The sequence below is a fragment of the Oncorhynchus nerka genome, linkage group LG12 (assembly GCF_034236695.1).
Source record: "Oncorhynchus nerka isolate Pitt River linkage group LG12, Oner_Uvic_2.0, whole genome shotgun sequence".
In the NCBI taxonomy this organism is placed as follows: Eukaryota; Metazoa; Chordata; class Actinopteri; order Salmoniformes; family Salmonidae; genus Oncorhynchus; species Oncorhynchus nerka.
The window spans coordinates 30264440-30287375 of NC_088407.1; the positions used below are offsets into that span (position 1 = coordinate 30264440).

Here is a 22936-nt window from a genome sequence, read left to right on the forward strand (position 1 = left end):
GTTCCAGATAGCCTCTGACAATAACATTGATGTATACGCTGATTCGGTGAGCGAGTTTATTGGCAAGTTATTCAGTGATGTTGTACCCATGGTGACTATTAAAACCTTCCCCAACCAGAAACTGTGGATTTTATGGCAGCATTCGCACAAAACTGAAAGTGAGAACCACTGCTTTTAATCATGGCAAGGCGACTGGAAACATGACCGAATACAAACAGTGTAGCTATTCCCTTCACAAGGCAATCAAACAAGCTAAGCGTCAGTATAGAGACAAAGTAGAGTCGCAATTCAACGGCTCAGACAGGAGACGTATGTGGCAGGGTCTACAGTCAATCACGGATTACAAAGAGGAAACCAGCCCCATCGCGGACACCGACGTCGTGCCCCTAGACAAATTAAACAACTTATTTTCATGCTTTGAGGACAATACAGTGCCACTGACACGGCCCGCGACCAAAACCTGCGGGCTCTCCTTCAGCGTGGCCAACGTGAGTAAAACATTTAAACGTGTTAACCTCTCTAGGGTATGTGGGACGCTAGCGTCCCATCTGGCCAACATCCAGTGAGGTTGCAGAGCGCCAAATTCAATTACAGAAATGCTCATTATAAAAATTCAGAAAACAAAACATATTTTACATAGGTTTAAAGATGAACTTCTTGTTAAACCAACCACAGTGTCATATTTATAAAATGCTTTTTGGCGAAAGCATACCCAGCCCAGAACATACCTAGCCCAGAACATAATTTGATTTGATAAGTGAGAATGTGTTTTCAGTCAACTTACCTGGTAAAACAAGGGTTAAATAAAATGCCTGCAACGTTCAGGCCCTAGCCTACCCATTGCTTCTTCCAAATTCAAGAAACAACTTCCTCTGTTAGTAAATCCATTAGCTGCACCTCAATGTCACTCACACTCTGCTCATGACAGCTCTGGTTCTGTGAGTATCCATAGCAACAGCTTTGTTTGGGCTGCTCTGTTCAATGACGAGACTTGAGAGCTGTTAGCTACTTCTTTTTTTAAAAACTCTAAACTCAGACAAAACAAGGAACATTTTCTGTGAAATAATCTCTCCTGTCTTATATTTGGTGAGGTTGAAGCACTTCTGACACCATGTTATGATCTTAGTCAGAGCACGAGAAATTGGCTCAGCTTCAAAATGTTACAGAATAATTTGGTGATACCCGAGCATTACCCGTATCCTAGTTATTGATAAACTGTTTCGGGGCCCATCTGGCTCGGGTCGGGTAGCAGAGCTCGAAATCGGCGGTAATATGCTTTTGAAAAACGTTCAACTAACCCAGTGTGGTCTCAGGAACGAAAAGTAAGTGCTATGGATTTGCTCTGTAAATACGTGTGTTTTGAAAGCAATAGAGTTGTGCCCTTTTCAAAAGGGAACAACAACCCTTTTGTGATAAATGCCATGGATCTTTAGTGATCAAAAAGAATCAGGACCTTTGTTTTAAAGTTGAATTTTATGGACAGTAGCAATACACAGTGTGGTATAAAGGCATGCCATAAAGCTACTTCATGCACTGTACGTGTTGCTTAGTAGGGTGGCCATGAACTGTGGGATTTAGTAGCACTGAGTGAATGGCAACCATGTAATTGGAATGCGATGACAACTTACACAACTTTAGGGATCCGTAACAAAATTCACGCTCAAACAGACATACAGCACAACATATAAACACGTAGTGAATGTGTGCTTGTGGCACTTCTGCTGTGTGAACATAGTGGAAAATGGACTGATCATGGCTGAGCAGTACTATGGGTGTAGTGGCAGCTGCTCTCCCTGCGGATGTTACAAGTCTCTTGTAGTTCTGTGAACACCAGAAGTCCTGTACCGGGGCCCGGCCAGCAACACGATCCACTCGAGACCCCCCCGACCGAAACAGAGGGAGATCACAACAATCAATTAACAAAACGTACTGGGATTGCCGTAAACAAAAGTGCATGTGTGACCAACTGGGTTCAAACCCAGGTCTTCTACATGCTACAAGACTGTGTTGGTCTCTTGAGCTAAAGCCTATGCATTAGATCGGGAAGCTCATCCATGTAGCAGGCAAGGACACACATCACTCAAGTGTGGTACATCATGGTAGAGTTGAAATGAGCTTTTTCTGCCTGGTACATTACGTGATTTTAACATGAAACTTAAACTAAATGAACAATGCAGAGGGAGGGGTGGAAACCATATAGTGCTTGCTTATACAACCATTCACCTTCATATGACAGATTAGAAAAGTACAAAACAGACATCCATTTACCCACTAAGGGGTTGAGTCACTTGATGTTTTGCCGTTTCTATCTGAGAGGTAATGCATCGAGTGCAGCACTCCTACGCCAACCACTCACAAACAAACCCTGAAAAGATTGATTCACAGCAGATTACGTCGACAACAAGCCCACTATACCTAGACGTACAATCATAATGAAACCACCATAACTACAATCTTACATCATTTCACATTGGAATACTTCAGAAGCTCAAAAACCCACTCAGACCAACACTGAACAAAAGAGTCATATATCTAGACCTACCCATAGAATTACATATTTAACTCTATATAAACTGATTTCTATGATTTTGGTGGACCTACTGTAGCATCATGCTGAACCACCATCACTAGAGTACACTCTCGTATCTTTTCACCTTGAGACACTTCAAAAGAATGGGTCTGAATGGAGTAGAAGAGAGAGGAGTTTGAGGGTACGGTTGGCAAGGCGCTAACTAAAACAGTGGCTCTTCACATGTAGGTGAGAGCAGCTTTGGTAATTAATGTGGAACACTGAGTGGGTAGTGGAGTGGCACTCAGGGCTTCTGGCCCCACGTGTTAACCATGCAACGAATCAGCCCAATTCATAAAATCACTTCCATCCACTGTGATGGTCCCAGGAGCTCAGTCTGGGTTTGAACTCAACTTCAAATCTCATACGCACACGCACACACACACACACTTCATGGCGAAATGCTAAATAATTTAGACCATGATAATAAGAGCTCATTACAATGCTGAGCGCAGTGAGTGAGTAGTCATCCAATTTGGAGGTTTTGAAATCTTGATTTCAGCTTAAATGGAAATTTAACAAAATGTTCAACTTCATATTAAATCATCTCCAGCACCACCCCAACATCAAAGTGTGAAAATAGTACCTTTTTTTCCCCAACAAAAAATATAGAAAAGGAGGAAGATAAGTGTTTCCAATGACATCAGTGTGCATTGTGATTTGAAGCAATTATGAATAGTAGGCTTGGCCTACTAATTGTTTTAATTGGTTGATGATGTCATTGGAAACACTCATCTTCATTTAACCCCCCCCCAAAAAAAAACAACAACACAGAAACATGCTATTTTCACATATGTTGATGTTGGGGTGGTGCTAGAGATGATGAATATAATGTTTATGGAGGGGAATTGTGCCTGCCTGGTCCACATGTTGTCCTATCTGGGTTCTGGTGAAATGTGCTTACATTGCACAGACAGAGCTGTCAAAACTGATCTATTGCCTAAGAATGGCTCCCCCATTCATTTTGCTTTCAGCTTGTTTCACAAGATTTCAATGAAATATGGCTTAAGATAAGAGTGATCCATCAGTGATCAGTCTCTCGTACAGCACCAAATGACTAAATATAACTTTTGACAACTTACAACCCCCACCACTACCACCATGACTGACCACCTGTTAAATATTTCATTGTCCATAAATGGATGGTCTTACACTCTGTTTTAAGCTGCAATACGTAGCTTTTTGGACGACCCAACCAACTTCTCATAAAAATGTGACTTATAGATCTGTCATTCTCATTGAAAGCAAGTCAAAGGAGCAGTAGATCTGCTCTATGAGCGTTATTTCTATGCTTCCCGATCTTAAGTTTAGTTTTTACTTTTGGTTTTGTACATCAGCTTCGAACAGCTGAAAATACAATGTTGTTGGTTATGGAAAATATATTTCACAACGGTTTATATGGCACAATAATTCTCTACACTATTCTTGCTTGTTTTGTCACAAACTGAAATTAGGCAAACTATTCACATTTTTGCAACCAGGAAATGGCAGAGTGAATTCTGCATTATAGTCAACAAAGCAGTCACTGCATCACTTTTCTGGTAAATAGCTGAGGGATGGAGCTGAATCACTCAAATTCATAAAACACTCAAATTCATAAAACACTCAAATTCATCCATTGGATGAACATTATTAGTTGTTATCATGTTTTGAAGCTATATAGTGTTTGTTTACAATTACATTGTTTACAAAAACAAGTTTATATTTTGGGTTCAGATGCCAGTTGAACTAAACTCGTGAGGCATTTAGCTTTAAGTTATATTCTGCAAGAACCAATGGCTATATGTCATTCATTTAAAAGTTCAAACATGTATGTATCAATCCCAGATTACCCATTTAAATTGTAAATCTGTAGGGGATTGAAGAAAACAAACACCCTAAAACATGTTGCAAATAAAACACAGGAAATGCATATTAGAGAATGAAAAGATAACGAACTCATTCAGGTCTGGGCTTTGAAAGCAATTCAAATTGAGCATATTACCTCAATGTCTTCAGTAGTTTGAGTAATCTAGTTTAGTGATTACGACCACCATCCTGCACACCAACCCCCCCACACACACACACACACACCCTGGCCTACCTGTCCTCTTGCGCCTCTGATCTTTCTGAAGAGAAAAGATGACCATCAAAGCACCCATGTCTACCCCCCTGTCCCGGTCTCGCTCAGTGATCTAGAAGTCCTGTGAGTTTTGACAACGCTACAGCTTTACACTTTGCTGGCTTCTGAGTAGAGCTGATGAGCTGCAACTATCAGAGTCTCCGGTCTGTGCTTCCTAGCTTCCCTTTTTTCCACCCAGGCTTGGTGAGCTGGGTGCGCAACGAGGGTGTGGAGTGGGAGTCGAGCGCCGGTGCCACCCTTTTTCAGTTTAGAATCTTGACGTGTTTCAGTCTCTGCCCCCCCCCCTCCTTTTTTCGCTGAAGGGGGCACTTCGGAGCAGAGTGCTGCTGCACTGCCTGGCTACTTTGTACGAGTTGAGCACCTAGATTAATTGAGCTCTCTCAGCAGGAGCCAGAATCTCGCTTGTAGGTAATAGTAGCACCACTCAAGATACCCCCTCACAGAGGGAGGGAACGAGGGAGGAAAGGGAGGGAGCTCAAAGATTAATATTGTTGCTTGTGAATAGGTATCTTTTAACTATAGCCCCCATGCTGTGAGAATAGGAAAACCATGCCATATCTATGACATTGACTAAAAGAACGTTGGCAGCCTGTGTAGATATTTCGATTGCAAGCGGGTCAACCACTTGACGACAACAAGGTCCATCTGCACCATATCAACCCTGAAAAGGAGGAACCAATTTAAAGGCAGATTAATGTGTCGGGAGTCATCCCTCATCATGCTGTGGGTAACACCTATTTTTCTGATTCTGCCAGCATATTCTAATTCTTTATGCAACATAGACATGTTTTTCAAAGGGTGAGATCCTGGAAATTACTATGGAAGGGCATGCCTTGCTGCAAATTCCCTTCAATACATTAATCATGGTTTTCACCTCCCTATATAAATTTGATTGAAATCAATCACAGTCGTTGAGTCCTCTAATTACAATCCTGCAATCACAACATTCACAATACAAAGGAACAGCAATGGGATGCTTGTAATCAAAAACACCACAAAAGACAGAATATTGTGATTGTTTTCCATCCAAATGCATTGATATGCAGAGTGCATAGACTACTAGTGCATGGAACATCAACAGGTTGCACAGGGAGAGAGTGGTGTGTGCAAAGGTAGACAATTCCAATTCATTGAATGTCAACACATTCAACGTCTCACTCTACCACACCAAAGCCTTTTCTTAACCTACCCATACAACCCTCAAAATGCAACGGCGTGTTTTTAAAGGAGACTCTTCGCCTTCCTATTTGTGTTGGACACAAAAGGCTTTTTGGACTTGGTACTGGTAGTCCCTGTATATATAGTACTGGTAGTCCCTGTATATATAGTACTGGTAGTCCCTGTATATATAGTACTGGTAGTCCCTGTATATATAGTACTGGTACTCCCTGTATATATAGTACTGGTAGTCCCTGTATATATAGTACTGGTAGTCCCTGTATATATAGTACTGGTAGTCCCTGTATATATAGTACTGGTACTCCCTGTATATATAGTACTGGTACTCCCTGTATATATAGTACTGGTACTCCCTGTATATATAGTACTGGTACTCCCTGTATATATAGCCATGCTATTTTTTACTCATTATTGTTCTTCACTGTGTATTTATTCCTCGTGTCACTATTTCTATTATCTTTCACTCTGCATTGTTGGAAAACAACCCGAAAGTAAGCACGTCACTGGTAGTCTGCACCTGTTGTTTAAGAAGCACGTGACAGATCAAATGTGGATGGGCAGAGAAGAGGAGGGACCTTGCCATCCCCCAAGTGACTACTGAAGATCTACAGAACGCTGGCCCGTTTTCTACAGACATGGACTCCTACTTTAAAATGTATCATCACTGGCACTCAACTTTTCTCTTTCACACAACAAAAATACAAAAAATCATTCCGTTCCCACTGCCACCCCTGCAGAACCCTTAGCAGTCTTTTCAAAGAACATCCACGTCGGCGGTCCAATTTACAACACGACCGCCCGCAATCAAGTACCAATTTCCCCACACCATTATCCCGCTTCCTGCCTCTACAGTGTGCCGGTCGCCGTTCTGGGGCCTCCTACGGATAAAAGTCTAAGGAAGAAACTAGTAAGTGGGGTTGGGGATGATGAAAACAACTTCAGCATGGTATGAGCAAGGCTTTAGAGAGCGGGATGGAGGGGCTAACATAGACATCTACCTGGAAGTGTGTCATCATGACCATCCTGAAGGCAAAAAGCCCTTTGTGTGTCAGCCGCTGCACTGGTTCTACATTGTAATTCGGTTTCTCTTAAGGAGTCCGAGTCCAGTCCACAAGAAGCAATCACACCTGCCTGACAACTAAATTACAACCAGAACCACTCTGACCAGTTTGATAAAATACATGGCTTTGTTGTGGTAGGATCCGGGAATAGGGCTACTGTCACTTGTTACAAATATGTTTTTCTGCCTCCAGTGGTGCTTTCAAAGCATAGGTCACAACGGGAGAGAAATTGCAATTTGCTGGCCAATATCTTGGTTAATCCCTCAGCTATAAAGATCTCCATGAATACAATTCTGGAACGTTTGCATTGCAAATGGATTAGGCTTGGTACAACATCTGATGAATGTACAATGCGTCAGAGAATTTTCCTGGGGGATGTCGGGTAATGTATTTATTTAAACACCACATCCATAATTTTAGTCTTGTGCGAATGGGCCAGGTCAGTAATTTTTATATAGCGGGGCAAATTCCAAGGTCCTCTGATAATATTAATCCCGTACCCGACATCCCTGTGTTTCCAAGAGGTTAGAGTTTGACTGGTGCTGTTTTCAGTTTGAGCAAGAAAACGGATAAATTGATGCTTAAAACTAAGTGCTGCGCATATATTTCTTCATAATGGCCTACATTTATCAACTTCCACAGTGAATACTTATTTAGACTGTGTTTTGTGCCAATGAATTTCAACATCGCCAAAACTCAGAATAATGTCCAATAAAAGTATTGTGCCAAGGCCAATTTAAATGAAACCCTGGCTGTAAAAGTAGATAATATATAGCAAATCAGGACATCCCCAATTCCTCACTTTTTAATCGTTCACTTTCTCATTTTCATATTATTATTTAGACATCTTCACGCCTAGAATAAAAACCTCCAGAATTCCGTCCTCATCGAATTTTAATTTTTTGGGGACATTACATCAGTGTTTCTGCTGCAGTCATTTACCTGTGGCGCTGCACCACAGCAATATTATTGCATCCACGGCAATAAAATATGTAACATGAAAAAATATTACTGCAGTTGGACACATTGAAGACGCTAGAACAGTTCACATTTGCTTTTCCTCTGCAAACAAAACAAGTATTGAATAGAAAAATCGGACAACCCCATTGTAGAATGGTTTAGCAATTTACCTAACTTCATTGGAGTCCACCTGCGGCAAACTCAATTGATAGGACATGATTTGGAAAGGCACACATCTGTCTATATAAAGGTCCCACAGTTGACAGTGCATGTCAGAGCAAAAACCATGAGGTCGAAGGAAGCCATGAGGTCGAAGGAATTTTCTGTAGAGCTCTGAGGCAGGATTGTGTCCAGTCACAAATCTGGGGAAGAGTACCAAAATAATTGTGCAGCATTGAAGATCCGCAAGAACACAGTGGCCTACATCATTCTTAAATGGAAGACGTTTGAAACCACCAATACTTTTTGTAGAGCTCACCGACCTGGCCAAACTGAGCAATCGAGGGAGAAGGGTATTGGTCAGGGAGGTGACTAAGAACCCGATGGTCACTCTGACAGAGCCACTCCTCAGTAAAAGGCACTTGACAGGCAACTTGGAGGACTCTCAGACCATGAGAAACAAGATTCTCTGGTTTGATGAAACCAAGATTGAACTATTTGGACTAAATGCCAAGCGTCACTCACATCTGGAGGAAATCAAGCACTGCTCTTCACCTGGCCAATACGGTGAAGCATGGTCGTGGCAGCATCATGCCGTGGGTTGTTTTTCCGCGGAAGGGACTGGGAGAGTAGTCAGGATTGAGGGAAAGATGAACGGAGCAAAGTACAGAGAGATCCTTGATGAATACCTGCTTCAGAGCGCTCAGGACCTCAGACTGGGGCGAAGGTGCAACAACAACCCTAAGCACACAGCCAAAACAATGCAGGAGTGGCTCCGGGACAAGTCTTAATGTCCTTGAGTGGCCCAGATCAAACATCTCTGAAGAGAGCTGATGCTCCCCATCCAACCTAACAGAGCTTGATAGATTCTGCAGAGAAGAATGGGAGAAACTACCCAAGTACAGATGTGTCAAGCTTACGGTGTCATACCCAAGAAGACTCAAGGCTGTAATTGCTGCCTAATGTGTTTCAACAAAGTACTGAGTAAAGAGTCTGAATACTTACAGTGCCAGTCAAAAGATTGGACACACCTACTCAAGGGTTTTTCTTTATCTTTACTATATTGTAGAATAATAGTGAAGACATCAAAACTATGAAATAACACATATGGAATCATGTATTAACCAAAAAAGTGTTAAACAAATCCAAATATATTTTAGATTCTTCAAAGTAGCCACCTTTTGCCTTGACAGCTTTGTACACTCTTGGCATTCCCTCAACCAGCTTCACCTGTAATGCTTTTCCAACAGTCTTGAAGGAGTTCCCACATATGCTGAGCACTTGTTGGCTGCTTTTCCTTCACTCTACAGTCCATCTCATCCCAAACCATCTCAATTGGGTTGAGGTTGTGTGATTGTGGAGGCCAGGTCATCTGATGTAGCACTCAATCACTCTGCTTCTTGGTCAAATAGCCCTTACACAGACTGGAGGTGTGCAGGGTCATTGTCCTGTTGAAAACCAAATTACAGTCCCACTAAGTGCAAACCAGAAGGGATGGCGTATTGCTGCAGAATGCTGTGGTAGCCATGCTGGTTAAGAATGCCCACACCATCACATCACCTCCTCCATGCTTCACGGTGGGAACCCCACACGCGGAGAACATCCGTTCAACTTCTCTGCGTCTCACAAAGACAAGGCAGTTGGAATCAAACATCTCAAATTTGGGCATATTTCCACTGGTCTAATGTCCATTGCTCGTGTTTCTCAAGCAAGTCTCTTATTCTCATTGGAGTCCTTTAGTAGTGGTTTCTTTGCAGCAATTCAACCATGAAGGACTGATTCAAGCAGTTTCCTCTGAACAGTCTGGGTCTTCCTTTCCTGTGGTGGTCCTCATAAGAGCCAGTTTCATCATAGCGCTTGATGGTTTTTGCGACTGCACTTGAAGAAACTTTCAACGTTCTTTAAATTTTCCAGATTGACTGACCTTCATGTCTTAAAGTAATGGACTGTTGTTTCTCTTTGCTTACTTGAGCTGTTCTAGCCATAATATGGACTTGGTCTTTTACCAAATATGTCTACCTTCTGTATACCACCCATACCTTGTCACAACGCAACTGATTGGCTCAAACGCATTAAGAAGGAAATAAATTCCACAAATTAACTTTTTTTTAACAAGGCACACCAAGAGTGTGTAAATCTGTCATCAAGGCAAAGGGTGGCTACTTTGAAGAATCTCAAATATATTTTGATATGTTTAACACTTTTTTGGTTACTACATGATTCCATATGTGTTATTTCATAGTTTTGATGTCTTCACTACTATTCTACAAAGTTGAAAATAGTAAAAAATATAGAAAAACCCTTGAATGGGTAGGTGTGTCCAAACTTTTGACTGGTACTTTATATAAAATATGATATTTCAGTTTTTTATTTGTAATGTGGGGTATTGTGTGTAGATGATATTGTAAAAATGTTTAATCCATTTTAGAACAAGGCTGTAACGTAACAAAATGTTGAAAAAGAGAAGGGGTCAGAATACTTTCTGAATGGACTTTATAAACTAGATGACTGGTAGGGCGCGCTGTGTTGAAGACACCGTGCCGCCATCTTGACACTCACCCACCATTGTCAAACATGTTGGAAGCTATAGAATACATAGTACCAGTAATCCAGGGTTTACAGTGCCTTCAGAAAATATTCACAAGCCTTGACTTCTTCCACATTTATTGCGTTACATGAAAAAATACTCATATTTCTTCATTATATAAGTAGTCAACCCCCTGAGTCAATACATGTTAGAATCACCTTTGGCAGCGATTACAGCTGTGGGTCTTTCTGGGTAAGTCTCTAAGAGCTTTCCACACCTGGATTGTGCAACATTTGCCCATTATTGTTTAAGATTTCTTCAAACTTTGTCAAATTGGTTGTTTATCACTGCTAGACATCAATTTAAGGTATTGCCATAGATTAAAGTCAAAACTGTTACTTGGCCACTAAAAGGCTCTAAATGGTCAATCCGACTTCTGCAGTGGCCACACAGAATTTAATGCTTTGTGGCCTCAGCAGAATTCAGAGCATTCATACTTCTTGCGCTTTGGAGAGCTGTCATACGCATGCAATAAATTAGTCTGCACTGCACCACTCATAGTGATTCAGAGCTAATCTCTATAGCCATCCAGATAATTACAAGCAACTGGCTAAATGAAAATACCTTCCCTCTTCTGAGATGTTGGAGTCCATTTCCTGGTGCTGGACATAGGAGCTCAGTCAAGATAGCATGAAGTAAGAAGGCTGCACCATTTTTCCACCTGCATCTCCACCCTGAATCACCCCAGCAAAATTTGACGACATTTAGGTTATTGTTTACATACTGAACAACAATATAAAATGCAACATGTAAAGTGTTGGTCCCATGTTTCATGAGCTGAAATAAAAGATACCAGAAATGTTCCATATGCACAGAAAGCTTATTTCTCTCAAATGTTGTGCAGAAATGTGTTTACATCCCTGTTAGTGAGCATTTCTTCTTTCCCAAGACAATCCATCCAGCTGACAGGGGTGGCATATCAAGAAGCTGATTAAACAGCATGATCATTACACAGATGCACCTTGTGCTGGGGACAAAAGGCCATTCTATAATGTGCAGTTTTGTCACACAACACAATGCCACAGATGTCTCAGGTTTTGAGGGAGCGTGTAATTGGCATGCCGACTGCAGGAATGTTCACCAGAGCTGTTGTCAGATAATTGAATGTTAATTTCTCTGCATGGTCCAATATGTTATTCAGCTCATTCCGGTAGGTGGAAGTTATATTTTAGATGTTGTCAGCATAATTTTATTTAAATTCATTTAGGAGTAGAATGCCCTTAATGGTCACCAGAACTTAGCTCAGCTCCTCACTGTCTCGAACCACAGATGGCTACTAACTGCTCAGAACTACTCAATAGTGAAATCCATTCATATAAATAACCTCACTGCGACTAGGCTCACTCTATAACCCCAAACTGCAGGAGATACAATAATCACACAGGCATGATGAAAGGATAGACAAATCCTCACAGTGGCAGAGAAGTTTTGGGTCAAAAACACTTTTAAAATGGTACACCCTGTTTCAAAGTTCTTTCCTGTGGCCTGCTGGCACAGATCTGGATTTAGATGACCTTCCCTAAACCTAATAATCAGGGGGTCAAAACAAAATACTGGCCATAGATCAGGGGCAACCTGACCCTACTCCTATCTTGACTGCAGCTACCTCTTTGGCTGCATTAGCTCGGGCAACACTTCAAGCACCCTGCCAGCCACAGAGCCTGTGGATTTAAAAATCCGTGAGACTAGCAGTGTAAAATTGCATATCCAATTGAGTCTGCCCTCAAGTTACAATACCCCAGCAAGGATCAGTCCTAAAAAAGTCATTATTTTGACACTTTCATGTCTTCCATCATTAAAAGTGATTAGATACAACCCGTATTCTCCGAACCATCATTTCATCTGCAGTAAGGCTTCCATCTGTGTGCAGAGATACCATGTAAGAATCATGCCCCATGTGTTTTAACTGGCAAACATCTGAAATGGCATTCTGTCACAAGCTGCTGTCCCTACTTGTAATGCAACCTACATTGCAAGAGCATAACAATTACTGGCTGTTTATCACTGTCCTTTGTAAGACAGAATCATTGGTTATTTGTTTTTAACACAGTCTGGACCTCAATTTAGGCAAAATCACCTCCTTTCTCCTATAAAAGTAGCGTGATGTGATTTTTTTCTGAGGAAACTAAATCAAACCGATTTCGATATCAAGGAAAGAACATATACATCATAGGCACAACGTGAATTGTGTTTTGATTGAATTTGGTCCTACGGTCAGAAAAAAGCAAGGTGGTGAGTTTAAACCGAGTTCACTCCACAGACAACTCAATCAGTCGGCGCCTCACGCACTTGATTTACAGAGACGTTCGTCAGAAACACCCATTACAATCTATCACCGTTTCCAATGTACAAGCAGGGAATTGAAAGCTGGCTCATTTCATCATGCTCAATGAGCTGACTGACTCAATGCGTGGCTTTTCTGTATCTCACAATGTTCATTTTTACAGTCCCAGATATGTGTCTCTCAAATGGCATACATATAGTGCACTACTTTTGACAAGGGCACATGTGGAATACAGTGTGTCAAATAAACAAAAATGATTCAATTAAACTCAGTCATCTAACCCTTCTTATCAGAAATGACTAATCTTATGTCAAATGGAACGGCAGGTAGCCTAGTGGTTAGAGCGTTGGACTAGTAACCGAATCCCCGAGCTGACAAGGTAAAAATCTGTTGTTCTGCCCCTGAACAAGGCAATTAACCCACTGCTCCTAGGCCGTCATTGAAAAGAAGAATTTGTTCTTAACTGACTTGCCTAGTTATATAAAGGTTAAAAACAAATATATGTTAATGAAACCAAATTAAATTGATTGATTCTTGCTCACAGATAAAACTGAAGAATTGAAGAGCGTACTAAGTGCAGCCTGTGTTGCACTGTCAAGTGTTGAAAAAAAGATTTTAGAAGAGAAGAGTATAAGAAGAACTCGTATAAATGGCTGTTATAGGACATTATTTAGACCAAAACTTTGTCAATCACTGTTATAAAGGAAATCTGTTGTTAGGGGGTTGGTGAGGACATTAGAAGTAAGGAGTGTGGGTGGAATTAAGTCAAAGAATGTGTCAGTGAGCCTTCATGTGTGAGTGTGAAAGAGAGACAGCTAGAGTGAGAGAGAAAAAGCGAGAGAGCGAGAGAGAGGGAGACAGCGAGAGAGACAGCAAGACAGAGAGAGAGAGAGAAAGAAGACGAGAGAGAGAGAAAGACAGAGAGAAAGACAGAGAGAGAGCGAGAAAGAGAGCGAGAGAGAAAGACAGAGAAAGACAGCGAGAGAGAACGACGCTGACACATACAGACTTATACACACACCTGATCTCGCTCTCTTCTCTCAATCTCTTTTCTTCTCTTCTCTTCCTCTCTCTATTGTCGAGAACTGTTTTATAATTTCATATGTTTCTTGTTTGTCTTTTTTATGCATTGTCTACAAGTTTATATATGTTTACAACAAGTAAGTGGAAGATATCAGAATAGGGGCATTGGGGAATCATAACATGTTGTACGAAATGAGCCAAATTCGTCGTAGTGAAGCTGTCTAGAGTAATGCAAGGTCTCTTTCATGATCATGTGAAACGTTAATTGCCTTGGAAATGCTGGGATGTGTTTTTCAATGATGTTAAAGGTAAATATGATGCAACTATAACAGTGATACGCTATGGATTACAATTATCATCATGAATATTAAGGATATAAACACTACATGTTACACACAGACACTCAACCATGCAAATTGGCGGAGTTATTATTTATTTGGACAGCATACATTATAGTCCTACTCTTATACAGACATCGTACACACTCACTAAATCACATCCAATATCATACACATCAACCTACTCAGGTTAAACTACGCACATAACATCTTGTCTCAATTTTCTAACATCTGTGGCATTGGCTCACAGGCAAACAGGCAAGGGAATAAAACAAATATTGCTAGAACCTATTTCTTGAATTCTAAATATCAGACATTTGAAAGCTCTAAGTTTGACCGTCATAATACCTCTAATGGCAGTAAATTTACAAGCACTAATTATGGTCAATTTAGCCTGAGAATAGAATCTAGTTATAGTAAGGGATTAAATAAGTATAGCTAGTTACAATTGTAACGGTTCGGCAGATTATAAAAAAAGAAGATCAGTCTTTACGTGGCTAAAAGAAAAGGAATATAACATATACTGTTTACAGGAAACTCACTCTACATCCTTAGATGAAGTTGCGTGGAAAAAGGAATGGGGTGGTGAAAAATTTTTCTGTCATGGACAAAGGAACTCAAAAGGTGTGATAATATTAATTAACAAAAATTTCAAACTGAATGTGCAAATAGTCAGGAACGATTCGCAAGGAAGGTGAATCTTTTTGAATATGAAAGTGGACGAAAAAGAGATTTGGCTCAATCCTTATGGTCCAAATCAGGAGGATCCATACTTCTTCTAAAATATTTATACCAATTTATTGAACTTACAGGCAAAAAAATGGCGATATCATTATGATAGGAGACTATAACACAGTGTTAAGTACCTCAATGAACCGTGAACTGTCAAACTATCATCACCGTGCCTTTAAGGATATCACAAATATTATGGACATTAGAAATAGTGGATATTTGGAGACTAAAAAACCCAGACCTAGTGAGATATACAGTAGGGCAAAAAAGTATTTAGTCAGCCACCAATTGTGCAAGTTCTCCCACTTAAAAAGATGAGAGGCCTGTAATTTTCATCATAGGTACACTTCAAATATGACAGACAAAATGAGAAGAAAAAAACCAGAAAATCACATTGTAGGATTTTAATGAATTTATTTGCAAATTATGGTGGAAAATAAGTATTTGGTCACCTACAAACAAGCAAGATTTCTGGCTCTCATAAACCTGTAACCTGTAGGCTCCTCTGTCCTCCACTCGTTACCTGTATTAATGGCACCTGTTTGAACACGTTATCAGTATAAAAGACACCTGTCCACAACCTCAAACAGTCACACTCCAAACTCCAATATGGCCAAGACCAAAGGACACCAGAAACGTGGGAGAACTTGCACAATTAGTGGCTGACTAAATACTTTTTTGCCCCACTGTAAATGGAGGAGACTTAAGTTAGTCGTCTTGACTACTGTCTCTTTCTCTCTTGCATCAAAGGTTAAAAAAGTTTTAATAGGAGACAGAATGCGATCAGATCTAATTGGCATTCACATAACTCATAGATGTTCCACATGGACGGGGATATTGGACATTTTATCAAAGTTTACTGGAGGACAACTTATTTTTAACTAAGACAAAATCATTTATAACCGAATTTTTCCAGTATAATATAGGTTCAGCAAATCCCCTTATTGTTTGTGATACCTTTAAATGTACATTCAGAGGTCATTCAATTCAATATTCATCAATAATTTCACACTCTGGCTAAAGATACAAGACTAACAAGGGAAATCCATGAACTAAAAGTACAGGTAGATAGCAATGAAAACGATACTACATAAGATACAAAATAAGTTAGAGGAAAAACAAAAATAACTATGAATCTATGAATCTCCTAATGATATTTTAAAAGAGGAAGCTAATTTTTTTAGGCAGATGTTCTCTTTTCCGTCCTATCCTCTCCCATTGAATGAAGATTACGGTAAGGAATTCTTTCCAAATAATATTTTTAAAAAGGAAAATGAGCAAATGTACAGAAAGATCAGTGCGAAGGCCAAATTACAAAGGAAGAACTTTGAGGTTATTAAATCCTTTCAGTCTGGAAAAACCCCAGGGCTTGATGGCATACCCGTAGAGGTATACTTGATTTACTAAAAGCTCCATTGTTAGATTGTTTTAACTACTCCTATAGAAATGGTAGCCTGTCAGGTACTCAGCAAGAAGGTCTGATTTCTCTATTATTAAAACAAGATCCAGATGGAAAATATAAAGACCCAGTCTATCTAAAAAACTGGAGGCCCCTTACACTACAATGTTGTGATGAAAAAATGATAGCGAAATGCATAGCACTCAGAATTAAAAGGGTTTTAGCAGGTATTGTTCATCCCGATCAGACAGGTTTTTTACATGGACAATACATTGGAGATAGTATACGGTAACTACTAGAAATAATAGAACATCATGAAACCTCTAAGAAGCCAGGCCTGGTATTTATAGCGGATTTTGAAAAGGCATTTGAGAAAGTAAGACTGGATTTTATTTATAAATGCCTGGATTTTATCAATTTTGGCAATTCTCTAATAAAATGGGTAAAAATAATGTATAGCAACCCCAGGTGTAAGATAGTAAATAATGGCTACTTCTCAGAGAGTTTTGAATTGTCAAGAGGAGTTAAACAGGGGTGTCCGTTGTCACCATATCTATTCGTTATGGCCATCGAAATGCAAACTATTAAAATCAGATCCAATAACAACATTAGAGGATTAGAAATTAGAAAATGTTTAAAAACAAAAAGGTGTCCATGTATGCCGATGACTCAAGTTTTATAATAAGTCTGCAAGCTAGATCCCTGCAATGTCTCATTGAAGATCTAGATAACTTTTCTGTACTCTCTGGACTACAATCTAATGATGATAAGTGTACAATATTATGTTTTGAATCTTTAAAAAATACAACTTTGACATTACCCTGCAGTTTACCTATAAAATGGGCTGATGGTGAAGTAGACATACTTGGTATTCATATCGCAAAAGATATAACTAAGCGCTCCACAATGAATTTCAATAGACAACTTGTAAAAATAGACAAGATCCTGCAACCATGGAGATGTAAATACCTGTCTATTTATGGAAAAATTGCCCTGATTAACTCCTTAGTCATATCTCAGTTTAGTCACTTACGTATGGTGCTGCCTACTCCTGATGATTCGTTTTTCAAATCATATGAGCAAAAAAAGTCACTTTATTTGGGACTCTAAACCAGATCAAATAAAGCGTGCCGATCTATATAATGAATATGAAATGGGTGGGTTGAGATTATTAAATATAAAACCACTAAACCTCTCTCTAAAAGCTTCACTTATTCAAAAGTTTTACTTGAACCCGAAATGGTTCTAAAGTAGATTACTAAGAAAAGCTCATCCATTGTTTAAAAACAATGGCATTTTTGCCTTTGTGCAGATTGCCATGTCTCATTTTCAATTAATTGAAAATGATACTTTTTCAAAGTATCTCTCTTTTTCAAACAAGCATTGCCGAGCTGGCTACAATTTCAATCTCATCCCCCTGAAAAGATAGAACATCAAATATTACGGCTGAACTGAAATGTGCTGGTTGATAAAATACGTGTATTTATGGGAAAATGTTTGAAAATAGTATTTTGTTCTTAAATTATATTGTAAATTGGAACTGTAGAGTTATGTCCTTCATGGAGTTATGATAATTGTATGGGAAGGTCTGCTCAATCCAAGAGTACAACCAATTGATTACAGCATTACCCCAAAAATGGAGGAGGCAGGTGGAAGTGGGAGGACGTAGGGAACTGGTCTGTCTACACAATATAAAGGATCAAAACTAGAGGAGGCAGGTGGAAGTGGGAGGAGGTAGGGAACTGGTCTGTCTGCCCAATATAAAGGATCACAACTGGAGGAGGCAGGTGGAAGCGGGAGGACGTAGGGAATTGGTCTGTCTACACAATATAAAGGATCAAAACTGGAGGAGGCAGGTGGAAGTGGGAGGAGGTAGGGAACTGGTCTGTTTACCCAATATAAAGGATCAAAACTGGAGAAGGCAGGTGGAAGCGGGAGGACATAGGGAAATGGTCTGTCTGCCCAATATAAAGGATCAAAACTGGAGGAGGCAGGTGGAAGTGGGAGGAGGTAGGGAACTGGTCTGTCTGCCCAATATAAAGGATCAAAACTGGAGGAAGCAGGTGGAAGCGGGAGGACGTAGGGAAATGGTCTGTCTGCCCAATATAAAGGATCACAACTGGAGGAGGCAGGTGGAAGTGGGAGGAGGTAGGGAAATGGTCTGTCTGCCCAATATAAAGGATCCAACTATAAAGGATCAATATAAAGGATCAAAACTGGAGGAGGCAGGTGGAAGTGGGAGGAGGTAGGGAAATGGTCTGTCTGCCCAATATAAAGGATCACAACTGGAGGAGGCAGGTGGAAGTGGGAGGAGGTAGGGAACTGGTCTGTCTACCCAATATAAAGGATCAAAACTGGAGGAAGCAGGTGGAAGCGGGAGGACGTAGGGAAATGGTCTGTCTGCCCAATATAAAGGATCAAAACTGGAGGAGGCAGGTGGAAGCGGGAGGAGGTAGGGAAATGGTCTGTCTGCCCAATATAAAGGATCAAAACTGGAGGAGGCAGGTGGCAGCGGGAGGACGTAGGGAACTGGTCTGTCTGCCCAATATAAATGATCAAAACTGGAGGAAGCAGGTGGAAGCGGGAGGAGGTAGGGAACTGGTCTGTCTGCCCAATATAAAGGATCAAAACTGGAGGAAGCAGGTGGAAGTGGGAGGAGGTAGGGAACTGGTCTGTTTACCCAATATAAAGGATCAAAACTGGAGGAGGCAGGTGGAAGTGGGAGGAGGTAGGGAACTAGTCTGTTTACCCAATATAAAGGATCAAAACTGGAGGAGGCAGGTGAAAGCGGGAGGACGTAGGGAACTGGTCTGTTTACCCAATATAAAGGATCAAAACTTGAAGGAATAAAAATAGCATAAACAGGATGTTGACAACTGTGCCATACAGATTGCAAAATAGTTTGGAAGAGATTTTTTATGTACTGATTCCATGGTAAAGGGTGTATGAGTTGATATATAAAACAACACAATATTCAAGACTTTGTGCTTTTCAGCTAAAATTATTATATAGAATTCTTGCCACCAACAAAATGTTGAATATTGGGGGTATATAATCATTGAAGCTCTGCAGATTTTGTGGTGAGGATACAGAATCAATAGACCATTTATTTTGGTATTGCCCTCAGGTAGCCTGTTTCTGGTCTCGGGTTCAGGAATGGCTGAAAATGCATAACATTGATCTAAAATTGACCCTTGAAACAGTACTGTTAGGAGATCTGGAGAGACCGGGTCAGTCAATTACAAATATTCGAATAGTCTTAGCAAAAGTATTTATCTTCAACTCGCAATCTGTGGATTCTATTCGATTATATAGATTGAAATTGTACATTAAACATCACAGCATAGTTGAAAGATATATGTTGCATAGAAATCCGAAGAGGGTGGCCAGCAGAGAGAGGTGGGATGGGCTGAGGGAAGCTGAGGGTTGGGATGTGGAATTGGAGACAAGTGGGAGTGGAGTTGCTGTGCGGGAGATAGAATGATGGTCAAAGATAAAAGTCAAAAATAAAGTCAAAATAAAACATAATAAAAAGTATGTTTGAATAACAATGAGGGGCAGCGTTTTTACAGCTAATGCCGGTTTGCCTAAGGCTGATGCCATGCATATACACACATTCAAATAAATGCATACAAGAACACACACATACATGTAATAGTGCTAGACATGCACACAAACATATACAGTTTGCATTGCTGTTATGATTTTAGTTGTCTTTCGTTTTTCTTTTTCTTTTTTCTCTTTAGTTCATTCTCTTGTTTGTTGGTGCATTGGGGGGTTCTTGGGGGTGGGAAATGGAATTCATTTTATTTTTATTCCAGGGGGGGGGGGGACTGTGGGAGGGGTCTCGAATGGTTGAGGGACAGCTATTGGGGAACTGTGGGGGGGATCTTGGAGGGTTTGGGTTCACATTGTTTGGCCTGGTGGGAGATCTGTCAATGTGCCTTTGAGCAGGGCATTGACCCTGGATGCTTCTGTGTGTCTCTCTGAATGGGAGTCTGTTGGATGACTGGTGTGATGTAGTTGTTGAGCGGCTTCACTGCAAGTATATTGTATGTTTCGGATATTCAATCAAATTAAAAATTAAACAAAGGAAAAAAAGTTCTGGCCAATGAGCTTCAGCCCCTCACCATTTGAGTGACAGCTAGCAAGATACACACACGGCAGAGAGAGCGCGCAATGACGTGGTGAACATATCTGCATGTATGTGACGTAGTACGGAATAGCCGGGGATCACTTTTGGTTCGTGAGTGCTACTTTCATAACTACTGGATAAGAAGTATGCAAAAGTACCAGAGAATCTCTTTAATGTGTTACACAGCCATTAGGTAATACATCCCACCTTTGTTGATGTCCAGACAGGGATCCGCCTGAGGTACAATAGCACCAGTGATGTGGTGCTGATGTTTGGACAGCAGAGGGCACTACAGGCTTCTAGAAGAGAAAGACCACACAAACCCTCTCAGCTAAACCTGTTTCCCCATTGTCAGGATGGCCTATGGTCTCATGGTGTACACCATCAGCTTGTGCACTTCATTCTGCAAGATTAACTCCACTATATTACACCACACGATACTCTTCTTGTAAGAACAAGAGATCTGACTCATCATCCGAGTCACGAAATACAATTTCTTAGTGTCGTTGAACAAGAATAACTAGAACATTAATGTACCGTATCATCGATCTATGAAAACATTACCACCGTCTAACACCTCCAACATGCCTTTAAAGACTGCTTTGCTCACCTCAAAATCAGAGGAAAATGTTAATTCTCCAAAAACGTTAAACCGTGACTGGGGATCGCACCCCCAACCGTCCAATCTTGTGACCACCCTGAGATTGGAAGCCTGAGATTTCGAAAGCAAAAATAGGACCCGATGCCACTCTGCTTAGCACACAGCATTATGGAGATGAATTGGGGGTAAGGCTCTGTGACAACCTAGCATCCTGTCCAGGGGGTGTACTTGTATATCAAGCTGCCTCACAACACAGAAACAGGATATGGTCTCCTGCCCTATGGGCTGCTCTGGTTCAGACAAGGGAGGCTTACTTGTCCAAGGCTTACCTACTTGCTTTTACTACACTTAGCTTAGGGCCTAGAAGGATATAAAACAGAATATAAATAGTGGAGAACAAACTCAGTAAAAGTGTTATCATAAGGACAGCAACAGATCAGTCTCCCCTACAAACTATAAGGCTACAATCCTGACTGTCCATTCTTAACATTAGAAGTTTGGCTCAAGACAGAACGCCAACCACCTAGGATACAGGTGAGTTACACGGTGGCTTTGTGTTTAGGCCATTTGGGGAAACTACTGGCCTCTGAATAACAGAGGCAGTAGTGTGAATCAGTGATTGAGAGGATAGTAGGACACCACTGTAGCTAAACTGATTTTTGCAAACTGCAAGCAGAGCCATCCCACTGTCAGAGGAAGCCAAGTGAAAATGCCTCAGGAATACTAATTTAGCGTGTTCAGCAGTATGACAGGGAAGTTTAAGAAAATTGCAGAGTAAAATCGAGGAATAACAAATAGTATTTTTTTCGACAGGCAAATAGCCAGAGGGGGGCCAGGGGATAGAGGATGTAGAGCAACAACCCCAGAAATAAGATTTTTTACAAAAATACTAAACAGCCAGAACATTGTCAACAGACACAGATTAGAAACCACATTATGAGTCCCTAACACAAGAATCAGGTGCCTGCTTAATAAGTAATGCCACTTCTGTTCCATCTTACCCAACTCTGTGGTGTGAAGACAAGCTATCAACTGATTCAGGGGTGACTTGTCTGTCTTACCCATGTTTGGGAAGATCAGGACCGCTGTACAGGTGTAAGGAAAACTGATCTAGAATCAGTAGTTGAGAATAACTAGAGCATCCAGGTAGGCTACAGCGCTTACACGAGCAGCAGTTGGTGAGAGCATGCAGTCCCCTAGAATGCCATGGCGCAGATGCACATTTGCAGACGAGTCTGCAACCTGCTGTTTTTAATTAGAGCCCAATTAAGACAACAGCCTTATGAGGACAAGGGAGGCGCCGGGTGCGGGCAAGCGATAGAGTTGTGTTTGCGTTGTCATGGAAGAGAGCAGACGGCGCCGATTAGAGGGTGCTCATCTCTGTGTGTGATTGAGTGAGAGTGAGTAAGAGATTGAAGGTCTGTACTGTATGCTTCGTGTCTGTGTGTATGTGTATCTCTCTCTCTGTGTGTGTGTGTGTGTGTGTGTGTGTGTGTGTGTGTGTGTGTGTGTGTGGTGTGTGTAGGAGAATTGGCATATTACAGAAGGTTGCCAATCCTGCCATGTACTCCTATCCTTCTCCCATGTTTTTTTTTTAAACAACCACACAAGACAAAAAGGGCACTTTGTCAGATGGTACACACTTGTGGAATCCATCAGTGGGCATGGGGCCACACGATGTGTGACATTTGACATTATCAATCACTGACAAACAAGCACTTTGCTCCTTCCAAAGGGCAGCACAGTACAGAGTCATTAGAGTGTGAATTACAACCTATGGGCCTCCT

At 40.8% G+C, this 22936-nt stretch overlaps 1 protein-coding gene across 1 annotated transcript in view; it reads right to left on the minus strand.

Annotated features, from left to right (window-relative positions):
• The window catches only part of kcnip4a (potassium voltage-gated channel interacting protein 4a), a 197309-nt gene that overhangs the window by 105126 nt on the left and 69247 nt on the right, over positions 1-22936 (minus strand). The gene's annotated exons all lie outside the window — the stretch shown is intronic.